We start from the raw sequence: 12682 nt of genomic DNA, 5'->3' as shown, positions 1-12682 counted from the left end.
AGCGGGTGTTTGGTGAGTGGGGGATGTGTTCCCCACGTAGCAGGCCTTGGCTAGTATCTATCCAATATTCTGCCCATGATCAAACCATGGGTCCCCTTTTCGGGCTCAGAAAATAGGGCCATTTATGTATTGGATGAAAGAAAGACAATTCAAAGTGCCCCAGCATTTGGGGTGGTGTTGGGAGGAGTCAGGCTGGCACATGGGGGGACACAATGAAGAAGGGTGTGATGACAAGGACAGGGAGGACACGTAGGGGGCTTTGTGGGTTGGCCCAGGGGCCACTTTCACCTGGGGGAGTGAGGGCAGCATCTGTGAGTGGTTGCAGGTGAAGGGGGATTGCCTTATGTACAGGGGAGCCAGGGGTTCTCTGGGGGTGATATGTGTATTGATAGGAGAATTGGGGAGGAGGCATGGGCCCAAAACATTCCTGAGGCATTGAGAGCACTGAGGGTCTATCCCTTCCCCCTGGAATAATCCCTTTCACTGCTCATGTAGAGAGACCACCTGAGCTTCCAAGCAGGTTACTCTTAACTTCTCCCTGGTCCATTACCCTCACTCCTCCTCCTCAGGTTCTAGCACAGACCAGGCCAGCCCAGGGTGCTAGGAGCTCACAGGAAATTCATGTGGACCAACCAACCCTGTCAGGGCAGTGGGTTTCATGCTGGGAAAGGGGGCAGCTGGAACCCTGCCTGGGGCCCACCAGATGAACAGAATTGCTCTGACCTGTACCCTCTACCACAAAGTTCCAGGAGTAGAGACCGTGGAACTGGGAGTCGTCACCTACAAAGTCAGCCCCCAGGCTACTTCCAACCCCTCCCCTTGTCACATCATCTCTCACTTCTCCAATATCCTTGCCATGAGTTGTGACTAAGAAATATGTATCTTCTGCCCCCTGGGTGCCAAACACACTCAACCCTGGTGACAACTTCAGGCAAGAGGAGTTGGTGAAACCTACTGGAAGTGGAAGCAGGAGCCTCCAAATAGAAACAGAAAGACAGAGAGGGTGAGGCTCTTGCTAAAATCTCCCCTCTCCCACCTGCCCTCACCATCCTCCCACTTCTACCACTCAAAATACACACACCTTTCCCATCCATATCAACAGGAGGCTTCCTGGCCGGGCACTGTGGCTCACACCTGTAATCCCAGCACTTTGGGAGGCTGAGGCGGGTGGATCACGAGGTCGGGAGTCTGAGACCAGCCTGGCCAACATGATGAAACCCGTCTCTACTAAAAATACAAAAATTAGCCAGGCATTTTGGCACATGCCTGTAATCCCAGCCACTAAGGAGGCTGAGGCAAAAGAATCACTTGAACCCGGGAGGCGGAGGTTGCAGTGAGCCAAGATCGTGCCACTGCACTCTAGCCTGGGTGACAGAGCGAGACTCTGTCTCAAAAAAAAAAAAAACACAAAAAAAAACCCATGAGGCTTCTTTAGGATAATTCACACTTCCTTGTTCTTTAGGGGTGGGCACTAGAGGAAGGGGACTGCGGACCTCAATGCCATTATTACTGGGCCTGGGCGTCGGCGGGCGTCAGCCCCATCAATCAAGGCTGAGGGAGGCCGGGGCGGGGATTCAGCTCCCTCACAGGCAGCTCCTGCACCCACAGCTTAACAGCATCTGTGCCCTGCCTCAGCCTCAGAAGTGATAATAACCCTCTACACAGGCTTAGTTTCTTTTTCCATACAAAGCCCATTCACATCTATTTACATCTCTGATTTTGAACATTGGCCTCTTTTGTCTTGCACTTGGGGAATCTGAGACCAAGAGATAACTTGACTTTTTCAAGGTCATTCAGCGAGTCAGCAGAGGAGCAGGGACCACAGCCTGACCCCTAATCCAAGGCCTAATCTGCATCCTATCATCAGGCCTCAGATTATCTGGACATGGCCAGGCTTCTGAGAGACCTCAGACACCCCTTGCTTTGCAGGGAGGAGCAAAAGTCACTTGGCCAGTTGGGGCACAGTGACTTCTGCTGCCCCTCCCTGCAAAGCATGACTGGACAACAAGGCCCAGAGCTCAACAGAAGAAGCACTGGGGCCAGGCAGAGTGGTGCCAGGCTGATCGCAGACTTCCCTCCATCCTTGGCCCTAAATCTCCCTTCCTGGTGCCCTTTGGCAGCCGCCCCTCTCTAACCTTTAGGGTCATAAAGGCTTCCATGTTCCATAAAGGAGCTGGTGGCTCCTCTGCCCCAGGCTGCTGTGCTACCTTCTGACGCCAAGTGGCCAAGCCACCGTGGCTCTGGTTCTCTTGGAGGAAACTCCCTCTCTCACCTCTATCTCCTTCCTTTGTTCACTTCTTTTAGTTTTCTAGTCTTTTTCCTTTTCTGCTGAGTCTACAGCAATTATTCCTTTCCCTACTGTTTGAGAGACATTTGTGTCTCCAGGGCTATGAATGAGGGAAAGAGAAAGGGAATGTTTGGGGAGAGCTTGGAGTCCCTGACTGTGCTCACAAAATGCCAGGAAGCATCCCTCCTCCCTCTCTCCAGTGCCCTCTCGTTATCACCTTCTCCCCATCACCCTCCCCTCTTCTCCCCCTCCCCTTTGTCCTCTCCCTATCGCCCTCACCCCATGGCCCTCTCCTTGGCTTCTTGCTCTTCTCATTACTGTCTACAGCTCCTGTGGCTCTTTGGGGACCACTGGGACACAGACACTGGAGGTCATTACCTCCTGGGTGGCAGACACCTGTCCCCACGAGTCCCCACTCTCATAGGCACACACCACTGTCATCAACCCCATCCCCACATCTCCATGCCCTTCAGATAGAAGGAGGGTGCCTGGTTCTCCTTCCTGGAAGAAGCTGGAGCAGGCAGGCAGGGCAGACAGGTCTCTCCTTCCCCTGACCTCACTCTTTCCCCTATCCTTGAGAAGCAGCAGGGGCTAAGGTGCACAGTGAAGGGACTCAGGCCTCCTGGAAGGCAGCAAGAGGGGCTTTGGATGGGGAGAGAAGGGGAGGTGGGGGACCCAGCTCCTTGGCATCTGTGCCCCGTGGCAGCCGGCCAGGCTGTGGAGGGAAGCGCCGCCTGCGGCTCTCCCGGGGAAATGTGATTTCCCCCTGAGTGAAGCCGACTGTGCAGTGTGGAAATTGGCTCTTTTCTGAGCGAGCTGCTGCTGTTGCTGCAGAGTTGGGGCGGGCCGGCTGGCCCCTGGAGTGAGCCGGGAGCAGCCATGTGCTGAGAACTCATTAGGGATAAATCAAACTAGTAACAGCGTGAAGCCAACACCCCCCCACCGCGCCTCCCTTCCCCACCCCCTCCGAGACCCCCCCACTTCTCCTCCTCCTCCATGGTCTTCTTCCCGTCAGACTCTCTCCTGCCTTTTCCACAGCCAAGGCACCTCCCCCAGACAAGGCACCCTCCCCCCCAGTTTCAGGAGCCTGAGCTCCTGCTCCTGCACACAACCATGCGGGTGCAGGCTTATCCGCCTACTACCCAGACGCCCAGAGCCGCCCCAAGGAGAGACAAGTTCATTTGTAAATACTGTCTTTTTTGTTTGTTTTATGTTTGTTTGCTTTTTTTGCTGGAGATGGGGGCCTGGTAGCAAGCTTCACTGACAGCCACAGCCCTTGCTAGGAGCACAGATTGGGACCTCACAGTCCAGGCCCTCTCATCCTCCCACCGAAGTCACATCATTCCCCTGTCCTCACCCCCTAGAGGGACCCAGTGGGGAGGCCCCCAGCTGTGGGTAGCATTGGTACCCCCACATATAGCCGTCCCCCTGGGGAGACGAGAGCACCCAGAAGACTTAACTGCAGCAGGAAAGAAATTGTCCTTAAAACAGATGAGCTTGGTCAGAATGGAAACTCGTTTCCCCACCGAAGGAAAACAAGGACGAGAAAGAGACAAGGAGGAAGAAAGAAGGGAGGAACAAGGCCTGGAGCTCTTGTCGCCATGAAGGTGATGAAAGTGTTTACCTGCAAAGTGTAGCCGTTTCTTCCCTAGAAACACCCTCTTTGCTGAGGCAGGGGGAAAGGGTCTGCCCAGTCTGTTATTCTAGGGGCTGAACTGGTTGGTGTTATTAAAGTTTTGCTAGTTATCATATCATAATAACGTGGCCCCTGGTCATTGCCTTTGTTTTCCCCCTGGGAGAGATTGGCTGAGGGATGTTCCTAAAAGAGCCCAGACCTGGAGTGTAGGGTTGTGACTGGATTTCTGTCCCTTCCCTGCTGGCTACCCCGGGAGACTGCTCACTTACCTCAACTGTAAAATGCGTGGCTTGAGCCAGAAAAATGTGCAGCTTAACACTGTGACGCAGTAGTGACCCAGGTCAGTGAAAAGCATTGATGGCCTCATCTGACTGGTTTAGATATGAAACCCTCTTTCTCCCAGATATCCCCGGTAATTTTCCATCAGGCAAACACCGTATTTCCATATTTGGAATCTGCTCTGTGTTTGGGGTGGGGGTGGGGCGGCTTATGGTGCCCCACTCTCCCTGATGGGAGCTTGGATCCTGACTCAGTTTGCCACTGAGCTGAAGCCAGGCTTCCAAAAAAGTCCAGGATGGGGCAGAAACCAGAGGAGAGCCAGCTAGCCACAGTTAATATAGGCTGGGACATGAGGATTCTGCTATAACCCTTACATTAGCTGATTTATTCATTCATTCATTCAGAAGTCTTTCATGAACTACCTGCTATGAACATTTCCCTTTGGTAGGCACCAGGAGAAAACAAGATGAACCCAAAAGGACTCCTCCCAGTTCCCAAGGGGAAAAAAACAAACAAACAAGCAAGCAAACAAACAAAAAAACACAATAGCTTAAGAAACGAGACTTGTACAGAACTATAGAGCAAAGTAGGAAAGTGAAGATCAGAAGACGGTTGCATATAAAACACAAAATACTGTTGGGTTTCAGATAATATTTGCAAAGTCCCTCAGGATCATCCTAGGCCTCTATCTGGGATCACTGTCTTCTCCAAGAAGCAGCCACTAGGAACAGCAACTGCAAACTCTAACCCTCAAGCCTGAAGTCCGACCTGTCTTCCTGGAAAAAGGCTGCTCCCCTGGCCTCCTATGCTTCTGTGTCTGGGAGGAGTAAGGTGGTGCTAGGCGAGGAAGAAATAAAACATCATGAGCATCCTTTCCCAAACACCCTCTCACCCCTTTCCAACCACCGTCTTCCAGACTTGCTCCAAACCTATCTAACCGGACCGCAAGCCTAGGACCAGAAGGCCTGCGTCTCTCTCTGAGTTGCTTCTTTGTTCTTACACCTGGGTGGGGAAGGGGGCAGTGGGTGCTCAGGGTCTGAAAACACACTACAGGCTGCACCTCCCTGCACATCTGGCTGGTCCCCTCCTTCCCATCTTGATAGCCCCTTGCACCCAGGGTGGACCAGCCCAGCTCCCCAACCACAGGTTGGAGAACTAGAAAAGGGAGGGAAGGTTCCAGGGTGGGGAGAGTGGGAAATGGCAAGCAAAGGAAAGGAGAGGGCCAGGGACATCACCTGGCTGCGAGTTCTAGGACTGCTGGGGGAGGTGACAGTGATACAGGCTTTAGGAACAGGCCTCACCTCCATGATCCCATGATCCATGCACATTTTCTCAGAGCTCTACTTCAAGGATGGAGGGAGGGGACTTTAGAGGCTGAAACACAATGATGGGGGGATGCAGTACCCAAATGTCCCAAGGAAGGAAGGGAAAGTAGAAGACAGGGAGTCAGAGAAGCGGGGAGCAGGTGCCTCCTCCCAGCAGCCAGCCCCAGGGAGGGGATGGGGGTGGACCCAGACCCAGGCCAGGGCTCAGGACCCATCTGAGCATGTCGCCTGCTAAGGAGGAGTAGAGGCAGGGGAGGGGAGGGCGGGGAGGTGAATAAATAATAGGAAATAAAACTTCATGAAGCAGAAAATAAAAGGCAGATTATACAGATGTGGCAATTTGAAGGATCATTGCCTCTGTCCTCTTTTTAACTGCTGCATCTGGAGTTTCGAAGCGGCTTATCCTCTCCCTCCCTCTCCCGGGTCCCTGCCTGGCTGGAGGCCCCCACAGGGCCAAGGCACGTGTGGGGACAGCACCTCAAAGGCCTCAAATGCCAGTGGCATTTCCTAGCACCACATGCGGCTGCCCAGCCTGGGATGGGCTTGCAGGGTGGCGGGGACAGTGGGTGAAAGGGTGGGCTGGGTGATTGGGGTGAACCTCTGAGCAGATTTGGGTGTGGCTGGGCTTGTGAGAGAGCATGAGCTTGGGTGAGGACCAGGTAGACTGTGGGGAGTGAAGCTGTATGGTCAGGAGTGGGGTAAGGATTCGTCAGGCATGAGGAAGGGGACCTTGGCAAACAGGGTCTGGATGACTATCAGTGGGAGCATGAGGCCTAAGTCTCTGCAGCTTCTTTCTGCTCTTCATCAAAATTCATGTGTTAAGCCTCAATTTGACACTGTGCCAGGTGCTATATAAACAGACATGGTCCCTGCCCTTAAGGAATTTCCAGCCTAAGACACACACACACTGACATTTTGTTTATTTTATTTTAAATATTAATATATTCCTCACCTTATTCTGGGGAGGATTTGAGACAGCTCATATGATATGCATGCCATAAATTAGTAAAATACAATAAAAAATAAAGCATCAGACCACAGAAAGTATGCCATGGGTGGTATAGCAGACCCTAGGCAGCTGTAAAGTTGATCCAGAATTGGCCTTCAGTCTCTTAGTGGTCAAATGAAAGGGTGTTGTGGTCACATACGTAGCTTTCATTCACAAGAGGGCAATGTACCAGCTCTCGGAAGAAGCAACACTTTTTCTATTACTTGACTCTAAGGAAAATTACCCACCTCGGCCCAGATGAAAGAGACTAGCGTGGATAATGTCCTCAAAACATGGCAACAAATTCAGGCTCAGTTTCCCTGGGCTGTCTCCTGCAGGGAGAGCCAAGGTGGTCACCTGCAGCCTCTGCTCTGTGAAAGTGCTGAAGTCCACACTCCCTTGAGCAAGGAAACGCTCTGTGTGTTTCAATTCTTTCTTCAGCTCTGGGATTTCTTTCAAGTGGGTTTTCATATACAGATTAGCCCTTGGCCATGACTAGAGGCTCAGAGGAAATACTAGTAACTGAAGTCACAATTCCTAGCTGGGTCCAACTCAGGGTCAGAGCAGTGAATGTGTACATGCAGGGGGAGGAGGCCAGGAGTTACGGGCAAGACTGTCAGCAACCCTGCACAGGGAAAGCATCTCTTCCGTGTCTGTGTACCTCCTCCTGCACCTGTGTCACACCACAGAGGAGGACAAAGAAATGAGACAGCTAGAGGCTTCTACCCTGATCGTGAGGCACAGGTCCAGCCGTCCGGGTCAAATCTCCATATGTACCCTGGTGTGAGATCTTTCAAAGTAATGGATGACCTCAGGCCACTGCAGAATCACTCACAGAAGCAGGGGAGTCAGGAGAGGACTAGTTTTCAGGAGACGACGCCAAGTGTGGTCTTACGGGTGATAAGTAACAACTGTACCGTATGGAAGATGTATTGAGGAGCCATGGATTGTGGACAGTTAGAATTCCAGGTCTGAAATTCAGAACAGAGATGAGAGTTGAAGGCTTAGATTTAGAGGCATCTTCCAGAAACTATCTTGAAAGCTCATCAGTCAGCCAGGTAAGATCTTTGAGGCTACGTAGTTTAGGGGTGGGAAGAGCAAGAGGGAGTAGCAGGAAAGACAAAAAAAGAATATGCACCAGCACTTTGGGAGGCCAAGGCCAGTGGATCATGAGGTCAGGAGTTTGAGACCAGCCTGACCAACATGGTGAAACCCCATCTCTACTAAAAATACAAAGATTAGCTGGGTATGGTGGCACATGACTGTAATCCCAGCTACTCAGGAGGCTGAGGCAGGAGAATTACTTGAACCCAAGAGGCAGAGGTTGCAGTGAGCTGAGATCATGCCACTGTACTCCAGCCTGGGTGACAGAGTGAGACTCCATCTCAAAAACCATAAAAAATAAAAAAAGAATATGCAAGAAAGTAGAAAAAGAACCAGGAGATAGTTTTGAGATGTGCATTCTTTCGACTCTAGATAATCCGGCCCTGGGGAAACAGTGGAAATCAACAATTCCATTTCCTGCCCACAGGGAGTCTATGTTGCTCTGGAAGCAGAGAGGCAAAAAGAAATGAAGAGGGCCAAGGCACGGTGGCTCGCACCTGTAATCCCAGCACTTTGGGAGGCCGAGGCAGGCGGATCACGAGGTCAGGAGATTGAGACCATCCTGGCTAACACAGTGAAACTCTGTCTCTACTAAAAATACAAAAAATTTGCCAGACGTGGTGGTGGGCACCTGTAGTCCTAGCTACTCGGGAGGCTGAGGCAGGAGAATGGCGTGAACCCGGGTGGCAGAGCTTGCAGTGAGCCAAGATTGTGCCACTGCACTCCAGCCTGGGCAACAGAGTGAGACTCCGTCTCAAAAAAAAAAAAAAAAAGAAAGAAAAGAAAAGAAATGAGGAGGAGAGAGGAGAGGAGAGTTACAGAGTTTCCTGTGATAGAAACTGAAGGAGGAAGACTTAGGGAAGGCCTCCTAGAGGAAAGGGCATCTGAATATTAGTTGGTTTTCTCCCCATCATCCATTCCTCCTAGCCTGTCCTTCTAGTGCTCAGAATTTCGCCACAGCTGGTCCCTATGTTTTGGGTGGTGCTGACTTCACTCTCATCCTCTCCAGAAATGGACTCTGATCTCCTTAAACCCCTTGCCCTAGTGACTGGCTCAGATATGGGCACATGGCCCAAGGCAGGCTGCTACAGGAGACTATTCCTGGATTTGAGCTTGAAACTTACAGGAAGCAGAGAATCACTTCCTGCTAGATTTGCACCAAGAAAAGGGATCTTGGGAGCTCCTGGGGCCATCTTGGAAGCATGAGGGTTGCTCCCGCTCATAGGCCTGGGAGATGGAGCCTCCAAAAGAACAAGAGAGAAAAGGGGCCTTGGATCAGAGTGGAGCCCTAGATGAAGCTTCACCTCACCTGGACACAGATTATTCAGCTATTGGAGTCAATCAAAGTCCTTTTCTGCTAAAGCTCGTTTGAGCTAAGATTTATTATTTGCAGGCCAAGGCAGAGCCAAGTGCAGAGACCCAGTATCCGAGCAGGATGGCATGCATGAGGGCAGAGCCTAAGCCAGAGCCCAGAGGAGGAGGGGAGCAGACGTGGGGTAAGTCTGGTTAGGCTATGAATTAATAGCTAGCCTCACAGGTGTTCCTTCTGTGCCAGGCATTGTTTTGAGATGTTTACGTGCATAATTTCACTTAATCTTCACGAGGACCTTACGACATAAGTAGTGTTATTATCCCCATTTTATAGAGAAGCAAACAGAACATAAGAGGCTAACTGGCCACAGTCAGATGGCTGGAAAAGCTGGACTCAATTCCTGGCATTCCCACTCAAGGGCCTGGCCACTGGGGCAAGATCAGGCTGAGTCTTGGTGCAGGGTCTGGTAGATGATCACATGGCTACCAAGGCCAAAGGTCGCTGAGAGGTGATGGAGGAAGAAGGCTGAGAAGGTGTTGGAGTTGATGACTGAAGCCATCAATGGCCCTGGGAGGTGGCATTTCAGGCAAAGGTGGGGTGGACGCCGATTTGTAAGGTGTGAATTAGAGCCAGGTATGAATGGGAACCTGGTAAGGGCTGGGAACAGCTGGCAAAGCGCACACATCCCGTGAATTCATCACAGAAAGCAGGGAAGCCAGGCTCAGCTACAGAAAGCAAGAGAGTCTAACACCAGCTTTGATTTTTGCTCATGATGATGTTTACAAGGCATGATAATGAAGGGGGTAGAGAATAGGCCCAAAGAGCCCCAGTGGGCCCACGAAGGAGACAGGTCTGTGGCAGGCAGGAGAAGAGGGGCCAGTGTGCCGGCTGAGGGGAACGGTTAGTCACAGGCTTGTGGAGAGCACCTCTTCCTCTGGAGAAGGGAAGATGAAGGGAACAGGTAAAGGTGCAAGCCACGATGAGCTGGTGAGGGGGCATGGGCATCAGCTGGGGGGCAGAGGGGCCAGTGGGGAGGACAGCAGCCATTCAGAAAACCCTGAGGACCTGTGAGCATGCCTGCTCAGTTCAGCAGGAGGAAAAAGGACCTGCTATGGCCAGGTTTTCACAAGGTTCTGGGATATTGCCTTTTTCTCTTTTCATATTTATTTTGAAATAATTTCAGATTTACATATAAGTTACACAAATAGTACGGGGCATTTGCAGTCTATATTCTGACCCTACTCATTGGCCTTACTTATTCAAGGCATTTCACTTTTTTTTTTTTTTTGAGACAGAGTCTCGCTCTGTCGCCCAGGCTGGAGTGCAATGGCGCAACCTCAGCTCACTGCAACCTCTGCCTCCTGGGTTCAAGCCATTCTCCTGATTCAGCCTCCTGAGTAGCTGGTATAATAGGCATGTGCCACCATGCTCGGCTATTTTTTGTATTTTCAGTAGAGACTGGGTTCCACCACGTTGGCCAGGCTGGTCTCAAACTCCTGACCGCAGGTGATCCGCCCGCTTCACCCTCCCAAAGCACTGGGATTATAGGCGTGAGCCACGGTGCCCGGCCAGATAAAAGCTCATCTTCTTAAAATGAAATCCCTAGGCTGTCCCCCAAGCCCTGAGCTTGGCACTCTTCTCTATACAATTTGCACTGCACTGGCCAGGCATGGTGGCTCACACCTGTAATCCCAATGCTTTGGGAGGCCGAGGTGGCTGGATCACTTGAGGTCAGGAGTTTGAGACCAGCCTGACCAACATGGCGAAACTCTGTCTCTACTAAAAAATACAAAATTAGCCGGGCGTGGTGGCGCATGCCTGTAATACCAGCTACTCGGGAGGCTGAGGAAGGAGAATCTCTTGAACCCAGGAGGTAGAGTTTGCAGTGAGCTGAGATTGCATCTTTGCACGCCAGCCTGGATGACAGAGCGAGACACTGTCTCAAAAAATAAAAAATAAAAATTGCACTGTACATTCACAAAAAGCCACTGTCCTTGGCTGCATTGGAGGCCCTGTATGATCTGGCCTTAGGCCACCCTGACAGCCCTGTTTCCCTCTGCCCCCCTCACCCCCACCCTCCAGTCCCGCTCCTTCCAACCCCGACACATCCCATATGTCTCCATCTCCAGAAGACTCAGAGCCCCCTAAGGAAAAAGGTCCAGGTCTTAGTGATCTTTTTATCTACCCTGGTGCCTGGCAAGCAACAAACAAATGTCATCAGCAGAAAGCCAGGCTCAGCTGAGATCATGAGAGCCCAGGAAGCAGTTATATCAGGGGTGTCAACCTGGGTCACAGCAGGCCCAGGCCCCCGGAAGCTGAGCTACCCTGTATGGGAAAGGAAGAACTAAAGCCAGACTTCAACTGCCCTTCCAGAGCCTGAGCTCATCACCGAGAACCTCTGTCTGTCCCTTCTCCTGCGAAGAGAAGGACGCCGGTGCCAGGGGAGCATGGGGTGGGGACAAGAAGGTCAGACATAGGCCTATGGCAGTTTGATCTGTTCCATACCTAGGATGGGGACTGGGGCCTGCTCAGCTTTCACCTTCCAGGGCTACCTGGAGCAATCCTGTGGGGAGCTGTGGGCTGTCCCCGTAGACTTCTGAGACGTCTTTCTTTACATCTGCAGGAAGATGTCAGAGCCCCAATCTTTTCCCTAGGAGAGGCTTCCCTAGATGGTGCGAGTCCTGGCCTGGGCCACTGTGGGTGTGACGAAGTTGAAGGTCCTGGTTCTGTGATGGCATAGGGGGCACACACAGTAACTTTCTGCCTTTCAGGGAGCACAGCGCCGCTCCACAGCAGGACACCTGAGCAGCCAGAAGCTAGAAAGATGCAAGCCCGCCTCCAAGTGGTCACATGTCATAACTGCAGCCCACAACCCAGACCCTCCAGGCAGAGGTGCCTGGGCAGCATCCACTATGGGAGGCCAGGCAGCCACCATCATCTGGCTCTGAAGATTCCACGTGCTCAGGTGAAAGAGAGGTGCCGGTTCTACATGAGCCAAGGAGCATCAAAGTGTCACACACCCATGCATTCAAACTTCCACCTTTTCTCATGGTTTTAGAAATAAGGATGCATAGGCCGGGATTGGTGGCTCACGCCTGTAATCCCAGCACTTTGCGGAGCCAAGGCAGGCGGACTACCTGAGGTCAGGAGTTCAAGACCAGCCTGGCCAACATGGCGAAACCTCATCTCTACTGAAAATACAAAAAATAGCCACGTATGGTGGCACTCGCCTATGATCCTAGCTATTTGGGAGTCTGAGGCAGGAGAAATGCTTGATTCGGTGGAGGTTGCAGTCAGTCAAGATCACACCATTGCACTCCAGCCTAGGTGACAAGAGTGAAACTCCGTCTCAAAAAAAAAAAAGAAAGAAAGAAAAGAAAAAAGGATGCATGTTCGGTGAGTTCTAACAACCTACTCCATTTAGTTTGTAAGCATTAGTCTTGGGCCAAAAGTCACGTCCACCCGATGCTGGGATTCCACCTCAATCAAATGAGGCAATTGGACTGTACTGCAGCTAACTGCTACTTACACATCAGAGTTACCCAACATATTTATCTACCCCCCTGACCCAGGCTGACTGAATCAGCATCCCTGGGTGTGGGCTGGGAATGTGTCTTTTCAGCACACTTCCCCAGCAAGATAAAAGTGCATCTGTAAACTGAGAGCAGGAAACCAGGGGGCAAGATTGTCAACTCATGGAGTCAGGGACATGTTTAATTCATTTGTGGATCCCCTAGTACTGGCACATAGA

Source organism: Colobus angolensis, unplaced genomic scaffold (genome assembly GCF_000951035.1).
Source record: "Colobus angolensis palliatus isolate OR3802 unplaced genomic scaffold, Cang.pa_1.0 Scaffold498, whole genome shotgun sequence".
Taxonomy (NCBI): domain Eukaryota; kingdom Metazoa; phylum Chordata; class Mammalia; order Primates; family Cercopithecidae; genus Colobus; species Colobus angolensis.
This window is presented reverse-complemented; position numbering follows the sequence as displayed.